This window comes from Rattus norvegicus, chromosome 17, assembly GCF_036323735.1.
Source record: "Rattus norvegicus strain BN/NHsdMcwi chromosome 17, GRCr8, whole genome shotgun sequence".
In the NCBI taxonomy this organism is placed as follows: domain Eukaryota; kingdom Metazoa; phylum Chordata; class Mammalia; order Rodentia; family Muridae; genus Rattus; species Rattus norvegicus.
Window position 1 is genome coordinate 68986582 of NC_086035.1, and position 24897 is coordinate 69011478.

Consider the following 24897-nt stretch of genomic DNA (forward strand, 5'->3'; position numbering starts at 1 on the left):
TTGTCTCCCCATGAGCTTCCAGTATGAATCTGCCCTCAAGAGCATAATGCCACAGTGCTCACCAGGAGACGCGGGAATCCTAAACAGTGCCTAGGCTCCTCTTGTATCCTTTGGAATCCTGAGGGTTTCCTGGGATGAACTGAGCAGGATGAAAGTTGGTAGAGGGCAGCCTGGCACAGAGCAGGCTCTAGCCTTCTTGGCCGCACCCCAACCCTTCCAGGCCATTTCCCCTGGGAAAAATTCTGACGAGGAACGCGCCATGTGTGAGTGCTTTCAAATCGGGACTTTCAACTGATTTCTTTGATGGCTCCATTTAGCTGTGCTCATTTTGATCTTGTGTTTGAAGCGATGCTGTCCCAGACCGTCAGCACATGATTCCTATAAAGCAGCTATTGTTGACCAATCGAAGGCCCTGGGGACTGCTGGGAGCATGCCAGCCGGTACACTGGCAAGTGCATCTTATCTGGATGCCTACCAGACACTCAGGTGTGAAGGTACCAGAATAAGGAGTGATAGTTGACCCAGTAAGTAGACTTGTGTAGATGAGGAATTGAATCTGGGTGCTTTAGGAGCCTAATAGATATTCATAGGGAACACAGCAGCATTGATATTTAAATAAGGTCGTTCCATTCAGCTCTCAACTGCTAAGAGCCCTGAAAAAAAACTGCTCTCCCTTATTTCCCCACTCACATAGATGGAGTCCACACAGCAATGGGCAGTGGGATATGTCTCCTGTTATGCCACAGTTACACTAATTTGTCAACAGCTGACACCATTAATAAAGGATTTGAACGTACGCTGCAAAGTGTCTACTATTCATTAAAAGCATGCCAATTAGTTAAATTTAGTGTCACCACCATGTATTTTGGAGCTTCCATTTGAGCTTTGGTGGGGGTGAGTTAGGCCTTAAGTGGAAACACATGGGCTAGATGGATTTCAGGTGCTTCAAATCTGCAGGGATTTTGCTAGTCTCAGGGATTTTGCTGGAGTTGACAGAAGCAACTGTTCACTAAACCTGCCTGGATCCAACCTTGCATCTGACGTCAACAGAACAGACTAACTAATCTTAAGATCAAAGCTGAACATGCTGTAAGAACCCCAGACATTCCCCAAACTCCCTTTTTACCTGAATAGTTCAATATTTCCTACTTACTAAGACTCTTGTGAGTGTCCTGGGACTTGAAATTTCTTCCTCAAATTTCTTGGTTGGCAGGTGCAAATGTAAATCTGGCAAACAGAGAAAATAGTCTCTACTTTCTTTCAATAGTGTGTGTGTGTGTGTGTGTGTGTGTGTTTGTATTCACACTGTAGGTTCATAGGAGTGCAGGTATGTATACATACATATATATATATATATATATATATATATATATATATATATATATGAGATGACCTGAGATGTTGAATGTTCTCCTCTTAACATTCTCCACCTTATTCTCTTGAGACAGGAATTCTCATGAACCTGCCCAGTAAAGTTCATTGAACTTATTGTCTCTCCTACATGCTATGCTGGTGTTACAACAATGTGTGACCACATTAAAATGTGGATGCTAGGACTCAGACTCAGGTTGTCACCACTAAACAATATTTACACTTACTCAAGGAGCCATCTCCCCAGGCCTTCCAGTCTTTAGCTTCTGTTGGAAGCACATCTACATTTCTGTGAATTCTGTGAATAAAGGCATACAATCTTTAGTTGTACAATATACATTCCTGGAGATATGTAAGACATAGGGTTCGTCTCATGAAGTAGAAACTCTATAATTAGTTGGAGGCAGGAATATGATGATACCAACAAAGCTGTGAGTTAGAAAGGCAGCAGAAACCAGGAGATGTAGTGAATTCCTCAAGAACTCGCTTCCCCCACACCAAGAGTGTTGTCACAGTTAATTTTTATTTTTGAAACCCTGTTCCTTGAAAATGACAATGGTATCTGTTCAGCCGGTACTCACTGTTCTTAGCCTTAGTCAGAGAAGACTCTTGATGCAGTTAATACAGACCTATAATGGTTCACAGTGCTACGAACAAGCAACTGGGAGGTTTAGCCATAGATGGGACAACTATATCAACCTATCCCCACCCAAGGCTCAGGGAACACCACAGAAGTAGAAGAAAGAATGTAAAAGCCGGAGAACGTTATGTAGTGTGAATGGCTGTCTTCTGAATAGAACATGACTGTTGCGCGTGCTAGCAAGCTACACACACACACACACACACACACACACACACACACGCACGCACGCGCGCGCGCGCGCGCGCGCGCACACACGCATCTCTGCTTATCTGTGTGAGACCTGTGCATCACCAAGAGAGGCAAATGTTTTAGCCTGCACAAGTGAGTGGCTCCAGAGGCCCTGGCCCTCGCTGTGGAGTTATTGCCAATTGACAGCTCCTAAGGAACAGTCACTTTTATTCAGTGGGTGTGTCATCATGAGGTTGGCCATGCCCAGTAGATGACATCATATTGTTAAACATGGGAAGCATTAATTGCACAAAGTGTGTTACAATAATAGTAATAAAAACAATGCTCACAAAATTGGAAGGACATGACCTGGAAAGAGCCTGGGGAGAGTCGGAGCACAGTAATGAGTGCTACATATCGTCAAGATAGATTGTTTAAAATGTATGCAATTTTGAAAGCATAAAAACAAAGATACTCACTTGGATCTTAAAATTGGTAAATACAGCTTCACAAAGTACTTTGGACAAACCTACTGTGAAATGTTGAACCTATGAAATATCTGATAGGTAAATAACTTGAATAATATACACAGAAAAATAATTCTCGACCTAAGAACATATTCTATAAATGTAATATTCAACTTTTCCATTTTACAGGCAGGTTTTTGATTGAACAATACTTGGAATAGGGATTAGAGAAAGAACCTAAATGAATATAAGCACGCATTGCCTGTAACCATTTTTTTCTTGGGCAACAGAAGAGGATTGTTTTCTCAAGGCAGCACAAGGCAAGAAAATTGTCACAGCAAACTTAAGCAGAAATGAATCTAAATGAAAAACTATGAATATATTCTTTATGGATATGGAGAAAGAATCACACTATTACTTTCTGAAAATTCTTTAGAGTAGGTTTCATGGAAATTTAATTTTTTTAGATGTGAAAACACTAGCAGTATATTACTCAAACAATTATAGACTCTCATATCATCGCCTACGAGGATTCTGGATTACTAGAATAAATTAACATATTTTTAATCAAAAAGAAATGTTATGATTGTTTTAAAGAAACCTATGTTCTGCTGTCAGGCACATACATTTTAAACATTACATCTTGTTGTTTCATTTCTCTTGAGAGATGAATCCCAGAGCATTATTCAGAGTAAATAAATTGTTGCTAAGGGAAAAAATATGGCATGGGCTTTAGAATTATGGCTATTATATTAATTTTAATTATATTAAAAAACTTGAAAAAAAGGCCCAAATCTACCTTACACCTTAATTTTATTGTCTAAAATAATTTTTGTTTCAGAGTTTTGATATCTCAACCGTCATAATCATCCATTACTGTTATTGGAAGAGCAAAGAACAAAAGAGAAGGAAGAAAAGTTGAGATCACCTCTGCAATACACTTTGTGCACCACTGAAGAAGCTGTTCTTAAGGAAACAGATCTTTTATAGAGTACTATAGAGAGAAATGTAGGTAAGCCAACTTCTTTCAATCACTTGGATTATACCTTTGGTTTTCAACTGGCTTCTTGAGTTTTGTGATCTTGGGCACAATGTCACATGTATTTACCCAGCTCTACACCTGTATCATGAGCATCATATGACCTTCAGACAGAGCAGGATAATGTCTACTTTGGGATGTACAGATTTATAAGTAGGACAAGATGTGGGGAGACAAGAAGCTATTCTTTTTCAGCTTTATATTGGCTTAGGAAAGAGTGAATGGGGAAAAACTCCACTTAGCAACTGAAAGAATCCTTGTGTATCCTCCGTCCTTCAAACCTGTGCACAGGATGCCAAGGATGTGAAGGGGAGAAGAGCTATTGCTCACTTCATGCAGTTTCCATTCATGGACAGACCTCTGCTCACCAGTTACACGTTCCTAGAAGAACTCTTTAAAGAGGTTAGAAATGCCAAGAACCAATTGAGATCATTGACATTTTTGGAGACAGTCCAAAACTAGATTTGGAAAAAGTTAACACTACTTTTACTTGAATTTTCAAGACTCAGTAATATGTTAGTGTGGGACTTGATTTCTCTAAAAATATAATGTATAAGTTTACCTTCAATGCCTTAAAACCAGTACTTATTACATCTATGAGAATTTATTTTGTACTACCTTCCAATGCTTGCATCTCTGTTTTCACCCCTAGCATTGTATTGGTGCCTGCTATCTTTGCTAGCCATTTCCTTTGAAATAACTTTCAGAATTTACCTGCCCTTCATCTCATATGCTAGAGAATCAAATAGCTCTTCTTAAAACTAACTCCAATCCATCTCACGCCTTATACAACTCTTTGTATAGCTTAACAGTTAGAGTCGTCCCAGTTACAGCTAATTGTCAACTTGACAGAATCTAGAATCTTCCTAAGTTTTGGCTTTTCAGCATTCCTGCTAAAGATTATCTCAATTTTATTAATTGACGTGGGAAGAGCTGCTCTGAGTGGACAGAGCCATTCTGTGGCTTGGATCCTAGATGTGTAAGTGGAGAAAGGATGCTAAGTAGCAGCAAGTACTCCTGGCCCTTTTTCTCCATGACTGGATGTGCAGGAAAAGTAACAAAGACAACACTGTATGTGGGAAATACAGGAGAAAATGATAATTCCACGAAAAATATGATAGAACTTCTTTCTCCTAGCTTCCATTATTACCATAACAAATATATTAAAGAAATATCATCACTTCTGTTTCTGATGCTTCAGCACATAAAATACTGTGGCTCCTTTGCAAATATTTTATTATGAAAGAAAAATGAATGAATGAATGAATGAATGAATGAATGAACAGTGCTCATTTTGGGTTCACTGATGATGGATTAAATGAACCCCTGTCTCAAGGAATTGGTAGCATGAAAAAGAAAATAAGTTATTGACAATTTTGATATAAGACATAATATGATATATTAAAATATAATATATAATAAATAAATATAACAATATATAATAAATATTTACCCAAAGGTAAATATTATAACTGTCCTAGAGAAGGCAGAATAAAGAGGATGCAATGTGGGCATAGATCATTTATTCTTGGAATTGGTGGAAAGCCTTGAGGGTTATTCCTGGAGATTCTGGGAAGATGCAGGTAATGGGCAAGAACAACAGCACGGAGGGCTGTGAGTTCCTGAAACCCTGTTTGTTTCTTGCTTGCTTTGCAATCTTCTCCCCAACATTGAGAACAGCAATAATTGTAGAAATGCCAGGCAGTGTGTGTGTGTGTGTGTGTGTGTGTGTGTGTTACCATTTTTGCCCATTCTGGTTATAACATATCTTAAATTAGGAAAATTTAAAAATAATAGGAGAAAAATGTTTCAACAAGCAAGTTTGTGTGTGAAAACATGTACCCATAAGCCAGTCTCTCATCTTGCAGGAACTGCTGACGGGTCTTAGAGAACTTGAACTCCTACTACCCTAAGGTCTCTTACATGTGAAAACATAGGACAATGTTATATTTCCACAGCTTCTGGGTCTACTGCACCATCACAGGGCTTATCTGAGATCTTAGATGAGATCTGAGATGTATTTTTCTCTTTGTGGTTTAGAGCTGCCATGGTTTGGGCATTTCTGACATAGGAGGAAAGGGTCATTGCTCTTTTTCATGGTTCCTATTATCCCATGACAGTTATTAGGGTCATGCTTTCATTCTGTCTGAGGATACATTGCCAAGGGCCAAAATACTTTAAGAAGAGTATGGAAATGTTTTATTCTCAGTTTTTTTAAAAACAAGAGGAAAGTAACGGGAAGACAATAATAATGAATCAAGCATGGGTTACACACATCATACACATTTATCAATCATAAAATGTAAATTTTAATACTCACATTTCATATATGAATCTTATCAAGGAAAAGCTCCATAATCTAAGAGCATGATAATTATGACTTACTTTTTCCAGCTTCTCTTATATCATAGCTAGAAGGAACAAAAACTACAACAGAACAAAATACCAAAATCTAAACAACAACCAAAACCAAAACGAATCAAGAAAATCTATACAGTTGAGGTGTTTGTTCTTGCAGAATTTATATTTTTAAATATAATGACATACTAATGAAATTTAGATTGAGTAGACAGCAAAATGTCAGACTTGCACAGAATATCTAATACAAGTAAGGTGTGATTCTAGAATCATGTGTCATTTGTTTTAAAAGGATGACACCATGCTAAAGAAGCAAAGCTAGATTGACACTCAGGTAGCTCTGTGAAGCATCAGTTCTGTTGGAAGGTTGTAATTATTATAAAATCTCAATAGAATAGAGCAACAAGTAGGGTGCTCTGTGAGGAAGTGGCTTTCTTCTTGAACACACTTTATAGTTAGCTGGTATTTTAGAAAATAAAGATTATGCCTACACTTTCAGAGAGTTAGGAGGTGATCAATAGTAAAACAGCAATTATATTAGTTTGATCTAATATATTTTGTTTCTATTGCATTCCTCAATTGGATCACAGAAAACCAAGGGGACTGGAGAGTGTATGTGCTGATTATGAAGCATTCCTTGTAAATTGATTCTTCTTAGAGAACACAAGAAGAAAATGCTGTTTTAGTTATGTTGTTGTTTTTGTTTTGCATAAATGGGTCAAGGTTCTCGACTTATAAAAAGCAGTGTTAAAAGAGGAGCATCTATTTCTATTCTCCACAGCCTGGTCATCCTGGTGTCCAGTCTTGGCGACCAGAATAAAGAGACATGTCCATGTCTGGTCAATGACTATCACCATCCTGAGAATCCCCGCTGTAATGTAAGGATGCATCTGCCCCTTGCTCTCTTTTCAGAAAATGAGATTTGGAGTGCTTCTCAGAGCAGTAAAATAGACACAACATAAATTTTTTTAACCAGTTTTTAATCACCGTTTAGTAACCTGATGCATGTACACTCACACTGTTGTGAATTCCCTATCAACTGAGCAACTACCACTTAGTATTTCACTATTTTATCCCCTATAAACCTTGATCATCCCACTCTACTTCCTGTCTCTGCAAATTTGACTGCCCTAGGGGTGTGTGTGTGTGTGTGTGTGTGTGTGTGTGTGTGTGTGTGTGTTAACTATTTTTATATCATGACCAGGTTATTTCAATTAGCATGTCTTTGCTGAGGTTCACCCATATAGTGAGACACTCTAAAATATCCTTGCCTTTTACATTGAATAATTTCTTTTTAAAGACACATTGTATTGTGCTAAAGCTTTTTATGTGTTGATGGATGATAATTCTATGTTGGGGTCACTGGAAATAATGCTGCTATGGATATGCCCTACAGATGTCTGCTTTTCAATATTTTTTCAAACATCAGACATTTATTTGATAAACAGTATTCATTTGACTTTCTGAACTGAGTAGGAATGCTTAGTAATTTTTGAGTCTTTGACTACTTTGAGAATCAGAATATCTTCACTATTTTAGCAGATAAGAATTGAAAGCTCTTCACCATTTTAGCAGACAAAAAGATGAATTTTTTAAGGGATGGAACACTTATCTAGAGTGAAGCCTTTGGTTCATACCCAGGCCTTCTGAGTTTCTGAGCCATGCCTTTCCAATGTGGAACTATTCAAAGATCTATGGGTAAAAACTACCACATTCCTCTCCCATATGCCATATAAGTAGCTCATGTCATATATCCTCCTCATCAGACAATTTTTATTCTGCTCTGGAGGATGTGGATAAAGGAGTTAAATTTTACCCATGCTCAGCCATCATTTTAAAGAAAATTACTATTCAGATTTTGGAACTCTTGGTGACCATGAATATGTCTCACAGCAGATTATATTGGGTGGTAATTTTCTTCCTGCATGTGCAATGATTCCTCCTAGATTCACTTTACAATCTGGTGAATATTAAATTGTTATTACAGCATGGTTTTCTCCACTTCATTTTATTTTACTACCAGGGTTATGGGCTCAATGTTGTAGTTACAGTTTATTTCACTTACAATCAACATCTATTTCAGGCACTTGTTAGCTTCCGCTCGCTTGTTTGTAAATCAGCTTCTTTATGAAGCAGCCTCTTTATTTGGGTTGAAGGTAGAAATGGCAGTGCACCAACTGTAGGCTTTATGTATCAAAATAGGGCATATTTTTGCCATTTCAATAGGGACCTAATACTCAGAGCTATTAATGGTAAAATCTGGTTTATAAGTCAGTGAAAAGTAATAACTGCATTCTTGACACTTTTCCTGTAGTCCAGAACATGTGTTATATCAATTATGCCATATAGCCATGATTTTAGCTATGCAAACAGGAATTTTTTGGTATTCTGATCTATGTTCATATGTTGGACACCTTGCACTGGACGACCCACTAATGGACTTGAGTTACATAGCCTGGGATCCCTGGTTCCAAGTCAGCATGTCTTTCATTAAGAGACACCTTTTGTAGTACACAACAAATCAAACCAGATGCTACACCAAAGCCACATTCTGCACCTGGGGACGTGTTCAGGCATAGCAGTGAATGCTAACCAAATATTACCCAAAAGGCAAGTACACCAGGACCATGACCAGAGACTTTTGGACAGTTCCTATACCTCATAGCCTGATGATTTTAGGCAAGCCTGAACAGGCCTATCTTGCCTTGTCTATCCATGCCCACAGAACACATTATAAAGATTCTTTCCAGTCTCCTCTCCCTTCCGTATTACCAGCTTGGGGTTCCTCCATGTGGTATGTATCTGCCTCTGCCTTTCAGGATCAATAACAAATATACTTTTAATCTCATGACTTGTTGGTCTGAAGTTTTAACAGAGATTACCTTATCTCGCATCACTGGGAGGAAAGGTCCTTGATCCTGTGGAGGCTCGATGTCCCACTGTAGGGAAGTGCTAGGGTGGGAATGGGTGAGAGCCCTCATAGAAGCAGGGTGGGGGATGCTATAGGGGTTTGCAAAGGGGAACTGGGAAGGGGATAACATTTTAAATGTAAATAAATAAAATAACCAGTAAAAATACATCTTCAAATAGTAATTCCCATTTATTCCTGGCAAAGATTTTCCAAATATATTATCTAAGCAAAGCTGGAGCTGAGGGTGCCTTCTTGGCTCTCGGTGTATCAGGTTCATTCTTAAGGAACTGAGGACTTAGCCTTCCAAAATGGCAAAAAGACCATCTTATGTCCACCTCCCACTCCAGCTCCTGCAACACAAATGCTCAGCACAACAGGGGTTGTGGGATACACTCCATAGTCATCTTCTTGCCTACAACAACTACAGGCTTGGAGGGAACTCAGGCCCCCTCCTTCCCCAGCATGGCATCCTCAGGCATTACAAGTCCAAAGCCTCCAAAGCTACCACATAGGCCACTGATACCCTAAATGAGGTACAGCAGAAAGGTCTTGGACCAAGTAAAGGCTTCCAACCATGACCTAAGATTGTGGAAGTTTGGCAAGATTATTGGTGGCATGTGTTGAGATCTCACTGATGAAAAGGAACAAGAATATTTAAATGAATACAAAGCAGAAAGGTAGAGTACAATGAATCTATGAAGACCTATCATAGTTCCCCTGTGTACCTTGCATATATTAATGCAAAAAAAATCGAGTGGATTTTTTTGCTGCACTAGAGGAAGAAAGTCGACAGAGACAGTCTCGCAGGGAGAAAGGAGAACCTTATATGAGCATTCAGCCTGTGGAGGATCCAGATGATTAAGATAATGACTTTTCAATGAAGCATATAGCCACTGCCCGTTTCCAGAGAAACCAGCACCTCATCAGTGAGATCCTCAGTGAGACTGTGGAACCTGATGTTTGGTCAGTTGTCACAACAGCTAGAGTGCATGTCCTCAAGCAACAGGTCCAGTCTTCAATGGCTCATCAGCGGAAACTAGAAGCTGAGCTTCTTCAGATAGAGGAACGGCACCAGGAAAAAAAGAGGCAATTCCTGGAAAGCACAGACTCTTTTAACAATGAACTTAAAAGGTTGTGTGGTCTGAAAGTGGAAGGAGAAATGGAGAGGATTGCAGCTGAGATCGCACGGGCAGAGGAACAGGCTGGCAAAAGGCAGGGGGAGAGGGAGAAGGAGGCAGCAGAGAAAGCTGAGCGCAGTCAAGGCAGCATCAACCCCGAAGAAGAGCAAGGGGCAAACAAAGTCGAGAAGGATGATGAGAACATTCCAATGGAGACAGAGGAGACATAGCTTGAAGACACAGCAGAGGGCCAGCAGGATGGTGAAGAAGGCACGTCTACTCCCAAGGACAAGGAGAGTGAGCAGGAGGGGGTTGACAGCTTGAAGGTGGAAGGGACCAATGACAGCAACACTGTCTCAGAGAGCAATAGCCTGACAATGAAGGAGCCACCCACAGACCCAGTGCCAGAAGAAGGAGTACATGTTGCCCTGTTTTATGTGACCTAAAGCTTTTTTAAATGAAAAAAAATGTGTTTGTTTTTCTGGTTTAAATGCCGTTATGTGGTCTGTATATTATTTCCTTTTCCATTGATATCATGAAGGTCTTTGATATCATAGCCTAATGCCATCTGCTCACCTTTCTTAGCTCTCAACTTCTGAGACCTCAGAATTAAGATTAGTCAAGAGGATACCCATCTCTTTGAGAACTACCCTGTATGCTGCAGAATCTACTCTTACAAATGCTGTCCTTCAGGTCACTTGGGTGCTCATCAAAGCCACAGTTTTAACCCCTTCCAGCCCAACTACACTTTTGCGAGTCCCCCGTCTTATGTATGTATACAGAGTACCCTCTTGAAAACATGAGTATGTCTGTTCGCTCACCCTCTTTATTTCTAATATCAGATACCAAGAGTTCTCGTATACGGTAGGTGTAGCCTGAAAGTAGCAGATTGGATGGTTCAGAGGTGTCTCTGGTGTGGGCAGGGGGAGTAGTTACTGCTGTGGATTCCTCATTAGGTGAGTGCTACACATGCACACTGTAGTGATTTTCAGTGCAGTTAATATGGGATGTGTTCTGGGAAATTCATCTTTATTGTACAGGGGAAAAGAAATATTTTTTTAACCAGATTGGTTTTCCAAAGACATGATTGATAGCAGAGCTTAAGGAATGGAATATTCTTATAATGGACTGCAGACTTCAAAGTGATTGGTCCATTCCAAAGGGGAAACAGGAACTATGTTCATCCACTTGAACATACTTCACAGTGATGAAAACGGAAGACTTGAGATCCCAGAGATCAGATAAGCTTTTGGATAAGCCCTTTAGTGGTCTTAGAGACTAGAAACAAGATAATTTGTAGTGTGTGCTCCCTAAAATTTAGAATAGATTTTTTAATGAATTGTGGCATATATGATAGTATACGTTTCTTAAAAGTCCAAACATAATAAAGAAATTAAGACAAAAATAATAGTATATTCTACTCCACTTTTGAGCAGTACTAGCAACCAAGGCCATCATGTCTATAGGAACAATACTCTACCACGGAGTTATGGCCCTAGGCCATTAGTCCAGTTCTATGGGAAGGTCTACCAGTTGGTTTATTATGGCTATTGTGGATCTGATTTCTCTTACAGAGGAATGGAAGCAGGGCTATTCTTGGAAGGATTCTGTCCAACCCCTATCCCACCAGGACTTCTCGATTAGATGATAGGGTAGAAGCTCCCTCTGAGGGAGCTGCTGAGAGAGAAGGTCTCTTTAAGAGAAAGAAGTATCCTAATAGCCAGATGTAATCGAAAAAGAGGGGGAGGACTCAGAGACTCACAAAAAGAACTAAAAGGGTTTTATAGGAATATGTGGAAGAAAACAACAAATGACTCAGCCATTAAAAATAAGACAAACACATATTGAGCTGTGCTGCTCCCTGGTCGGGTAGGGGAGCAGAAGCCAGTTCTGAAAGCCGTTTGTTTGTTCTTTTCTGGGAGTTAGTGAGGATTGTAAAAGTAGGAAGAAAATAAAATAGAAACACCCAAAGAGTGAAAAAGCCAGGGTGCGTGTTTCCTCTCAAAGATCATAACTCCTCAACTACTGAACTCAAAGAGACTGAAATAAGTAGGTTAAAAATAAATATGGTTAGGTGACTGAATCAAGGACACAGAGAAGACAGCAACACAGAGAAAATGCTAATAAAACAGGTGTGAAGATCAGCAACACAGATGAAATGCCAGCAACATGAAAACGAAGTTCAACAAGAAAATTGGAATTTTTGATACAATAAGTAAAAAGCTTAAAAAGGAATTCAACCATATTAAGAGTAGAGTGGGAAGTAAGCAGGAGATAAAACACCAGGGATTGAATGTAAGGTTGAAAAAAATATACTTAAACATGAATAAGAACGAAAACATAAGTACAACAAAGTCTTGGAGATAATCAAGAGATAAAATTGTAGGGCGTCTAAGATAGAAGAAGCAGCTGAGATAAACCCTGAAGATATTGAGCATCTATTCAATAAAATTGTAGAAGAAAATTTTCTAAGTTTGGAAAAAGAAATAGACATTCAAGTACAGAAGACATGTACAACATCAAAATTATGTGATCATAACCGAATCTCCACATGGAATTTTATAATCAGCTTATGAAAAAAAACAAAGCAAAGAAACAATATTAAAAGTTACAAGAGAAAAGTGCCAACTCACTTATGAAAGGAATGAATCTGAATGTCCTCAAATCTCTTATTAACAACTTTAAACCACAGGGAAACATGGAAAGGTGTATTTCAATCCCTGGAAAGTAGATGACTGTCAAACAAGATTGCTATATTTATCAAAAGTATCTTTTAAAATTGACAGAGAAGCAATTAAAATGTAAGTCAACACATAAGTACCAAACCAGCACCACAGAAGATTCTTAAAGGGCTACTACGCACAGAAGAGGAACAAGAAAATCTCAATCATAAAAGCAAGGGAAGAATAATATTTATGAGAAGACTAGATGTAGAAAGGGTAGTTACGAAGAAATCCTTCGTGTCTAATACAGTAAATCAGAAAACCTTATAGTTGGGGAGGGGAAGGTAAAGAGCAAGCTATCCAACCAACCAGAAAAGCAAACAGCAATTACAGGATTTAATGAACAGCTTGAAATAATAGCTTTATATAATAACATTAAATGTAAACTGAAAACAAATAGACCAAGAACTGGTTATGTGGATTCACAAAATAGATTCAGCCATATGTTGCCTTCAAGAATCACCTTACTAGCAAAGATTGAGAGTCAAAAGATAGAAAACAATCTATCCTATGTATTGAAACTGATAAATTGCCCTAGTCATACTGATATATGATAAAATAGGTGTTAAAACAAAATTATAAGAGGCAAACAAGGTCACTACGTATGAAAAATGGAATACTTAATTAATGTGATCATTCTAAATATGTGCATATCATACAATGGGATTTCTAATTTCATAGGGCTCTGGCGTTGGTGGCAATTCAAGGCTGTCCAGGCAGATGGGTCCAAGGTCTAAAGATGAATGCTTCTTCCCCCAAATGTTACAGCTTAGTAAAAACAGCCAGTCTCAGACAACACTTGGTGAAATAGCTTGTGCTCTTTATTCCACAGGGACTATATGAATCTTGGGGATTGGGATGGGATTTGGGTGGTAAATCATTCTACTGACTGAGGCTAAGACTATGGTGATGCTCTATTTGCATTGGGAAGAATTTCAGGTGCTGGACTACACGACTGACTTGGGTGTCACCAAGTTTCATGATCTGAGGCAGGCATGGAAACAGGGAGGGGGCTAGTTCCACTCCTGCTGGTCTCTGAATGAGATTTTAAATATGAAGTTTTGAGATTTCCAGGGTTTGAACATGTTCCACCTCACTAGTTCCACGCCAGTACCTCTAGGGGCACAGTCCACATGCCCCACAAATAATGGACTTCAATTTCTTAGAAAGAAAGAAAGAAAAAACAAGTAAAAATCAGATGTAGGCAAAACACTAGTATATCTAAAATAAAATGAATAAATATGTAAAAAAGAAAAGGATAAATTCCTAGTCATATGCAGCCTACTAAAATTAAATGAAGTAGTTATAAGCAGACTAGATAGGGCTGTCACCCACAGTGAGATTAAAATGTCTGCCAATAAAACATAAATCCAGGTCAATTTGTCATTGCTGAATTTTATTAAATCTTTAAGAAGCACCAATATTAATGTTTTCAACATATTCTATAAGATAGAAAAAAAAAACAAGAAACATGGTCTACAAAGCCAGATTTTTCTGTGGTGGAAAAACCAGAGGAGGACACATACACAAAAGAAAACTATAGGCTAATTTCAGTCATGTTATAAACAAAAATTCTCACAAAAATATTTGTAAACCAAAGATAAGAGCACATTGAGATGGAAAAGATGTCTCTTAATCAAAGAGCAGAACTAATATTGTAAAAATGGTCACATTATCAAAAGTGTTCTACAAATTCAATACAATTCCCGTCAAAATAACCACAATATTCATCACAAACATAGAAAATGTAATTCTGAAACGTATGTACATGTATTACAGACCATAAATAGTCAAGAGAATCCTTAACACAATTTGCAATGCTGTAAGTATAACAATACTAGTTCTCAAATCATATTTTAGAGCAATATTATAAAAAAATCCATGGTGCACAAAAACAGAACAGAATAAAGGACTCAGAAATAAATCCTCCCATTCATTTTTGTCTGAATCTTATGCTAGTCATGGGTGAGGAATTTATAGCTTTTGCCATTTAGTCCCTTATAATTTATTGGTTGTTAATGTCAGGTCCACTGCTTTCCAATCTATAAAAGACAGAATCCTATTTGGGTCAATTACTCTCTCATTTACGAGAAAATATTTATTGATTTTACCAAAAAGCATTTCTGTTGATATTCTGCTGTTTCTATTGATTCTTAAATTTTTAACAATAAATAAAATCTTTTGAGTTCTAAGCCAACCACCTTCTTCTCTAAGTGACATGAACCTCCATAATTTATTAATGTTCTAACCTATGGGTTGAAACTTGCTGTGGTCACTTCCTAGTACCCTGAATCAATACACTTATCAGTCAGCTCATTTTGTCATTTTGTCAGACCTCAGTACTGAGGAGAAGGCAGCAGAATTATTAACAATATTTGATTCATCATAGACATTGTATCTAAGTTAGGATAAACCTAAGTTATATGAATACTGAAACACTAGTTATGTATGCATTTTACACAGGCCCTGTATAATTTCAAGGATAAAGGACATCATTTAAGATATATCTGAGGCATTTTCAGGGGACTACATATAGGAAGACTCCAGATAGTATCATATTGCTGAAAATATACTCACCATGATATATATTGCTTATAGAGTAATCATTTATGGAATGCTTTTGAAAGTGAAAAAGGTGGAACAAAGGAAAGAGAAAATGAGAGGTGCAAGAGATAGGGTGAGGGTACCAAACTGAGAATTTCTCTTTTATCTCTCCAGTTACAAAGGACACCAAAGGCTGCCAAGGGCAAGAACTACTTGAAGAACATAAGCACACACTTTTTGAACAGAGCACACACTTTGACCTTCCAGTAGCAACTTGGATGAGCTGAAATGGAACTAGCTGGACTGGGACCATCCACAGGGCCATAGCCAGACAGTTTTGATGGGATCCTAACTTAGAAAAGTGAAGGGTTTTAGTTCTAGTGTTTTTTTCATAAAGCTTTTCCAAGTGCACACTTCAATCAGAGCTCTCCCATGAACTCTTGATTCCCACATCTGTTACAATTTCCAGTGTTTTGGTATTTCCTTTTCTTTCCCATTGCTCTACTCAGAAGAAACAAGCACACTGTAATTTTTCTTAGCTCATAGGGAAACATGGAATGTTTAATATAAAGATTATCCCATGATTATAACTTCCTTTTTCTTTTCCTTTCCTTTTCTTTTTTTTAAAGAATTATTTTATTTATATGAGTACACTGTAGCTATCTTCAGACACACCAGAAGAGGGCATCGGATCCCATTACAGATGGTTGTGAGCTACCATGTGGTTTCTGGGAATTGAACTCAGGACCTCTGGAAGAGCAGTCAGAGCTCTTAACCACTGAGCAATCTCTCCAGCCCCAATCCTCCTTTTTCTTTATAGCTTGAAAATTATGAATTTTTGTGGTGACTAATTAAATTAGATCCTTTACTACTTCAAACTACTTTCAAAAAGATTCGTGGTGAAACTTATTACAAATTTTAAACACAGTGAGCAATGGGTTTTCTCATCACAGAGAAATACACACTTTTATTTATTAAAGATTTGTGAGATCGTTCAAGATTCTCTTAAATTTTAATGTTTATCATGTGAGTGTGTCCTTGCATATGTAAGTGTAGATTCTCAAGGAGTCCAGAAGAGGGCAGCAGATCTCCTGGAGCTGGAGTTCCAAAAAACCCAACCAACCAACAAACCAACCAAAACAGACAAACAAATAAACAAAGAAAAAAACCCCAAACGTTGGACACCACTGTAGTAGTTGGGCAATGGGAACCAAACTTGAGTCTTCTGAAAGAGCAGGATGTGCTGAGACATCTCTAGTTCCTGTAAATTTACTGTAAGGTGGGATTGGCTTCTCTGCATTCCAATTTAGAATTGTGGGCATTTTCACAATAACAGACTTGGCACACAAAGCTTATATTGGCAAATGATCCATTACAATAGATGATTGTCGTTGCTCAAAATAAACACAAGGGGTGGGGGACTAATTCCACAGGTTCCACTCTCTCTAGCTATAGATGCTGTTTCAGACAAATGAAAATTTTTGGAAAATTTGATGGTTTAGATCTAAACTGCTCCCCCAAAACTCATAATGCCTTGGTGCATGATGCAGCAGTGTTCAGAGGTAAACAGTATTCAGAGTGGAGCTTCTGGAAGGGGATCATGAGGGCTCTATCTTCTGAGTGCATCAATCTCATCCTGGAGTCATGATTTCATGGCATCACATGGAGGTAGTTTTACCTGAGAAAGTAGGTCACTAGGGGCTTGTCCTGTAAGGATACCTATTGCCTTAGAGATTGTCTTACCCCCACTGACTTCTGAGCCATCTCAAGAAGAGGTGATGGGCTGTGCTCCACCATACTCTCCTCCCACGAGGTTGTTTCTCACCACAATCTCAGAAACCGTGGGTCCCATTTCCTGAAATTGTGATCCCAAATAAATCTTTCTCATTTCAATTAGCTTTCTTAGATTATTTGGTCATAGATGGACGGATGCTTATGGAATATTGACAATTTGACTACAAGCAATAGCTCATGAATGTGGAGCCAGCTCTCAGGTATTTGTGTGGTCTCGTCGTCAGCACAGCCGGGCCTACATGCAAGCAACCATGTCTAAGGGACCTGCAGTTGACATTGATCTTGGCACCACCTACTCTGTGTGGGTGTCATCCAGCATAGAAAGGTAGAAATAATTGCCAATAACCACTAATATAGAATGGTTAATTGGGGATGTGAAGAAGAATCAGGTTACAATGAACCCCACCAACACAGTTTTTGATGCCAAACTTCTGATCAGATGTAGGTTTGATGATGCTGTTGTTCAGTCTGACATGAAGCACTGGCCCTTCATGGTGGTGAATGACGCAGGCAGGCCCAAGGCCCAAGTTGAATACAAAGGGGAGACAAAAAGTTTCTACCCAGAGAAAGTGTCCTCAATGGTTCTGACAAAGATGACAGAAATTGTAGAAGCTTACCTTAGAAAGAGTGTTACCAATGCCGTGGACACAGTGCCAGCTTACTTCAGTGACTCTCAGTGACAGGCAACAAACAATGCTGGAACTATTGCTGGCCTCAGTGTACATCGAATTATCAATGAGCCAACTGCTGCTATTGCTTATGGCTTAGATAAGAAGGTCAGAGCTGAAAGGAAAGTGCTCATCTTTCACTTGGGAGGTGGCACTTTTGATGTGTCAATCCTCACTCACTATTGAGGATGAAATTTTTGAAGTCAAATCAACTGCTGGAGACACATACTTGGGTGGAGAAGACTTTGACAACCGAGTGGTCAACCATTTCATTGCTGAGTTTAAGCGAAAGCACAAGAGGGAAATCAGTGAAAATAAGAGAGCTGTCTGGTGTCTCCACACTGCCAGTGAGCGGGCCAAGAGCGCCCTCTCCTCCAGCACCCGGGTCAGTATTGAGATTCATTCTCTCTATGAGGGAATTGACTTCTACACTTCCATTACCCGTGCTCGGTTTGATGAATTGAATGCTGACCTGTTCCATGGCATGCTGGACCCTGTAGTGAAGGCCTTTCGAAATGCCAAACTAGACACGTCACAGATCCACGATATTGTCCTGGTGGGTGGTTCTGCCAGAATCCCCAAGACTGAGAAACTTCTGCAAGACTTCTTCAGTGGAAAAGAACTGAATAAGATCATTAACCCCGATGAAGCTGTTGCCTATGGTACAGCTGTCCAGGCAGCCATTCTATCTGGAGACAAGTCTGAGAATGTTCAGGATTTGCTGCTCTTGGATGTCACTCCTCTTTCCCTTGGGATTGAAACTGCTGGTGGAGTCACGACTGTCCTAATCAAGCACAATACCCCCATTCCCACTAAGCAGACCCAGACTCTCACCACCTGCTCTGACAACCAGCCAGGTGTACTCATCCAGGTGTATGAGGTGAAAGGGCCATGACCAAGGACAACAACCTGCTTGGAAAGTTTGAGCTCACAGGCACCTCTAGCACCACGTGGGGTTCCTCAGATTGAGGTTACTTTTGACATTGATGCCAATGGCATCCTCAATCTTTCTGCTGTAGAGAAAAGCACAGGAAAGAAGAACAAGATCACCATCACCAATGACAAGGGTTGCTTGAGTAAGGAGGATATTGAGCGCATGGTCCAAGAAGCTGAGAACAAAGCTGAGGATGAGAAGCAGAGAGATAAAGTTTCCTCCAAGAATTCACTGGAGCTGTATGCCTTCAACATAAAAGCTACTGTTGAAGATGAGAAGCTTCAAGGCAAGATCAGTGATGAAGACAAACAGAAAATTCTTGACAAGTGCAATGAAACCATCAGCTGGCTGGATAAGAACCAGACTGCAGAGAAGGAAGAATTTGAGCATCAGCAGAGAGAACTGGAAAAGGTCTGCAACCCTATCATTACCAAACTGTACCAGAGTGCAGATGGCATGCCTGGAGGAATGCCTGGTGGCTTCCCTGGTGGAGGAGTTCCTCCATCTGGTGGTGCTTCTTCAGGCCCCACCATTGAAGAGGTCGATTAAGTCAATCTAAGTAGAGGGTATAACATTGTTGCACAGGGACCCAAAACAAGTAACATGAAATAATAAAACTATTTAAATTGGCATCATTAAAAAAGACTGCAAGAAATAAGCATTTAACTTTCATTTGTAATAATGGGGAATAATGTACTAAATTTCTCAGTAGACAGCTTTATTTCACAGGGATCAAAGTTTTTTTTCCCCACAGACTTAATTATGTGACAGCCTCTGTTTTTTTTTTTTTTGTTTTCATTTTTGTTTGTTTTTTTAAATTTATTTATTTATTTTTTTGTCTTTCAGTTCCGTCTATGTCAAGAGGGTCAGCACTTCACAAGATCAAAGCCCTAAGCAGTCTTTTTCTGTGACTGTATAGACAAGAGGATCCATCCCCCCCCATTACTTGTACACATTATGATTCAAGAGTTAATCAAATATGAGCCACCCTGGGATGTCTTCTGTTTATGATACAGCTGGGGAAGTAAATGTTTTAGTTCACAGTTGTTCTCTCCAAGTTCTGTGCATCTTCGTTCCTCCTCCTTCTCCTCCTCCTCCTCCTCCTCCTCCTGCTCCTCCTCCTGCTCCTCCTCCTCCTCCTTTTTCTTCTAGAGAAACTTGGTTCTCTACTTCCTCATACCCACTTAAGAGTTCTACACTGCTACTTGGCTTTACTGGATCAACTGGAGATCTCACAAACCCACATCTTCTCTTTCAGATTTGTCAGGGTTTTGCAATTTTTTCCAAGATGATTTGTTGCAATATGATAAATCCCAAAAGCCAGAAGTAGGGATAAGTCTGGTCCTTAGAGGTAGAGGAAGGAAGGGCAGAGTTCAAAGGAAGCATAGGTAACCAAAGATTTTATCTAAGTACCCTCAGTGGTTTTTTGTTTTTGTTTTTTGTTTGTTTGTTTGTTTTGTTTCATTTTTCTCTAATACTGTGAAGTTTAGTGTTAATTGCCAACATAACTAAAGAATCAGGGAAGTGTGTCATGTTAAGTATGGGCTTGTCTTGACTAAGTTCATCGATGTGGCAAGACTCAAAAGTTTTGACTAGGATGTGGGCTGTATGAGAGTGGAGAAAGTAAGTGGGCAACTCCTAAGCACAGATCTACATCAACCACAAATTTACAGTGTGATGCTCTACTTTGCAGAAACATGGAGAAAAGGGAATATTATTAATGCAAAGTAAATGTACTGGTGAATTTTCTGCTGCTGTGATAAAATGCCATGACCAGTGCATCGTATAGAAGATGGAGTTCATTTGTACTTACAGTTCCAGAGAAGTATGAGTCCATATTACAGTGTGGAGGCATAGCACCGGTTGGCAGGCATGGCAGAACAGGAAGTCGAGAGTTCTCTTCGTCTATTCTTGAGCAGGATGCAGAGAGAAGGAATTGGAAGTTATGGGAGGCTACAGAATCTTTTTTTTTAATCTTTAAAGTTCTGATGTGCTAGTCCCATTTCCTTTTTCTTAATTGCATTTTTATTTATATTTTAAGTGTTATCTCATTTCCCAGTTTCCCCTATAGAAACCCTCTATTCTATCCCCTTGCTTCTATGAGGTTGCTCCCTCCCTCACCCACACACCAAAGAATACCATATCCACCAACCAGACCCCCTAGACCTCCCAGGGACTAAACAGCCATCCAAAGAGAACACAGGGATGGACCTATGGCTCTATCTGCATATGTAGAGAGGATGACTTTGTCAGGCATCAGTGGGAAGAGAGGTCCTTGGTTCTGTCAAGGTTTGATGCTCCAGTGTAGGGGAATGTCAGATTGGTGAGGTGGGAGGAAGTGGGATGCTACGAAATCTTAAAGCCTGCTCCAGTGTCATGTTTGTTAGCAACACCAACATCCTAAGCCTCCCCCAAACAGTGTCATGAGGACCAATTATTCAAATGCCTGAGCCTAGGGTGGACATTTCTCATTCAAACCAGTGTCTGAGGTTCTGCAGTGTATTAAAGCAAAGCTGAATCTACAGCTTATAGAAAGACCCCAAAACCCATCATGGTCCATGCTGGGCAGAGGGGTTCCAAACTAGGTGGAAACTATAACCGGGAGCACAGATTCATGACTTCATGGCCCATATCTTATTCATTTTTTGGAGGAGGCCCAACTTTTGATCTCGACTACATAGTTCAAACTCTTTAACTCCATTGTTAAGACTGTTTTGAGACAAATTTGTTAGATCTTTATGTTATAATTAATACACCCCAATGGTGTATGGAGAGGCAGAAAAAAACTTCAGGGTATGCTGTACTAAATGGGAGAAGTGAGGTTTGTTTTCAAGCTTTTCATATCGTATGATGCATTGTATGTTAGAGGAGCATACATATCAGAAGGCTTCACTTGAACATTTTATACTTAGGCAATATTGCAAGGTTGCGATGTTGTGAGGACAATGAAAATCCAGGTGTCCAGTACAGAGTCACCATGTAAACATGTGATGTCAAGGCTGTGTTTCTCAGTCCTTTCTTGTGGTGTTTTCCCAACAATTCACTTTTAATTTGCACATATTGTCTGTGTCACAAAGTCCCCTGGGCAACAGGGCAGCTGCTTGTGCTGTGGAAGACAAATATGAGCTGAAATGATGACTGTTTCAAGTCCCTCAATCATTTCAAAGGATCTTTTCAGTACAAACAGATGATGTCACTCAGTGTACTTCCAAACATACATCTGCAAGGTAACTCGTGTTCTACCACAGGGGTATTCATCTATGTCTTGAGCTAAAGTAAAATTCATTTTCTTAAGGGAACACACCTTATTTTATTTCACTAAAGCTCTTATTATTGCAAACTTCATGCACATAAAATGCACTAATAAAACTTCTTTTGGTATACTAGCAGTCTGCATTACACAAAACCGATAAAAAAGAGATTAAAAATTAAACATTTATGACCCCAGGAACTGCTGAGCAGACTATGCAGAGAACATCTGTAACCATAAAAGCTAGACACTTGAAGTCTGAATTTGCCTGTTGTGCTTACTTAATTACTGTGCACACTTACTTGTTGGATCCAGACAGAGCAAGGGGACTTGGTTGTAGAAAATGTCATTTCCTAAGGGGTTTCCCCATGCAAGTTCAGGAGGGGAAGATTCTCTTTCCAATACCCAAGTGTGACTTCCATTATTATTAAATGGAACCATGTATAGTAGGTGACGGTCTAATGGACCCCAGAGACGGGAGATAAACCAACCTTAGACCACGTCAGCAGTATTATTTAACTTCCAGTTTCGTAAAACTGGGGAAGCAAGAAATAAAGCTGGTTCTTAATTAACCAAACATTACGGTTTGTAGTACTCCCCTTAATGAGTACAGATTCACGACTTGTTGGTAACCTTGGTTTCATCCACCTCTGTCCCCACATTGTGCTACCAGGCTGCCAGTTTCTGTCAGATTGAAACCATGTCTTTGGTCATTGTTCTCCACAGCATTCATCACCGCAGGGAGCGAATTCTTAGCACATATTCATTAACATTGAACCATGGGAAGATAGCATGCTTTTCTGATGGGTTCTGTGAGTAGATTTGTTAGTTCAAATTTACTTTCAAATCCACTTCCAAAACAAATCTGAATGGCAGATTCAACATATTCAAAATCACAAAACTGTTCAGTTTGCTTTGGTTCCTAAGAAGACAAAACACAAGTTGTCTGCATAATGAAGTTCAAATGCAGGCCCTGATTGATTCCATGCAATAAGAAATCCTGACTCGTTCACTAAAGAATCACAAAAACGAAGGGCAGAAGGATGGCTTCGTAGGTAAAAGCACTTGTCAAACAAACCTGAGACCTGAATCTCAGTCCTCGGGACTCCCATAAATATTTGGGTAGCTAACCTTTTCGGTGCAGTAGAAACAGCGAGACCCTGGAACAGGACGAAATGTGAGGACTGAAACTTGATATTGTCTTCTGACATCAACAAGGTTCACAAGTACTTAAGCCTGCCTGTCTGTATTCACCACACACACACACACACACACACACACACACACACACACACACACACTCTCTCACAGACAGATAAAGATATACAGATATACATGCATGCACAGACGCACACACACGCACATAAAATCACACATATGTATGCACAGACACACATGTATGCACAACACACACACATGTACACATGCATGTATGCGCACTCACAAATACACACACACTCAAATAAAATCACACATAGCTACATGCATGCAAGACACACATCCATGAACACACACACACATACAGTGCAGGGCTTGTTTTAAGAGAAAAACAGCTCTCTGTGTACCACTTCAGAGTTACTGATCAGTGTGCATTGGATGGGTCTGATTCTCCTGTTTATAATAGGGTCACAAGGAGCCAGTCCAGGAGCCACACTATGTCATATAGAACTACAAAACTTCTAATTCAGGATTAGGAATAGAACTGTAATTAGTAAGTATAAGGTGTTCTGAATCAAACCCCATAAGTTTGCATTTGGCATAGGTTGAGTGAAATGGTTAATGGGAAAAAATATCAGACATGTAGGGAGGAAAGAAGCCATGAATATAGCCAAAGATGAGAGAAAGTGTATAGGGTCAGGAAAGCAAACAAAAATCAGAAAGAAAGAAGAAGAAAACACTGGAGAGAGACGCTCACACTTGTGTGCGCTTAGAGGAGTTAAAAAGAAAGCATGAATTAGAGGACACTTGTCCCAGTGTGTTCCTGCCACCTTCTACCTATTTTTCACTGTAATTTCTTTCTTCTTCCTTTGCTACCTAGCTTGCTCTTGCCTTTCCCTGCTCCTTCTTTTCCTCCTCCCAGTTCTTTATCTCTCTCTCCATTCCCACTTCTCTATTTCAAAGAGGCCTCCTGTAGTCCAGGCTGACCTCCAACTCTCCATGTAGCTGAGGGTAACCTTGAGCTTCTGATATTTCTGCCTCCATCTCTCAAGTACTGAGATTATGACAATGTACTTCCATGTCTAACCCATGCCATGTTGGTCGCTGAACCCAGGACTCTGTGCATGCTAAGCTAGCACTCTGGACCAGCTCTGATTTCCTTGCTAGATACTATTTACAGATCAATTATGATAATACTTCAGTCTTTGTAAGTTGACTGAAATTGTCTAGCTCCCCACCTTAAAAAGTAAAATATCTAGATGATGCCAGAAACCTCATCTTACATAATAAATAATATAGATTCCTAAATGCCTTGATTTTTTCTGGATGTTTTGATATAAAGCATAATTTAATATGGCTATTACTTCAAAAATATATCAATGTGTTTTTTATCAGGTCTTTAAAACTGCATAGATTTTATTTAACAGAAAGGAGATTTGAATGAGCATATTTTTCAATTATATCTATTTCTCTGACTATTGAGATGTAATAAAGACTCATATTTAGTATTTATTTTATTGAATCTTTGAGAACACTAATTCAAGAAGGTCTCATTACCGACTCTATACATTTCAATAGCATTCTCTGACTTCAATTAATTTATAGCATTTTATTAGCAGTTTTATTGAGATGCAATTCCCATTCTGTATAATTCATCCAGCAAAACTACACAATTTGATGGTTTTCAGTATGTTCTCAAATATGTGCAACCATTACCACAGTCAATTTATAAAATATGAATAGTTTCATCA

General features: G+C 39.2%; 2 pseudogenes; both read left to right on the forward strand.

Moving 5' to 3' along the window:
• Window positions 1-9265: 9265 nt before the first annotated feature.
• On the forward strand, window positions 9266-10521 carry Smarce1-ps3 (SWI/SNF related, matrix associated, actin dependent regulator of chromatin, subfamily e, member 1, pseudogene 3; annotated as a pseudogene).
• A 6866-nt stretch (window positions 10522-17387) lies between these two features.
• Window positions 17388-19287, forward strand: Hspa8-ps5 (heat shock protein family A (Hsp70) member 8, pseudogene 5; annotated as a pseudogene).
• Window positions 19288-24897: the final 5610 nt, after the last annotated feature.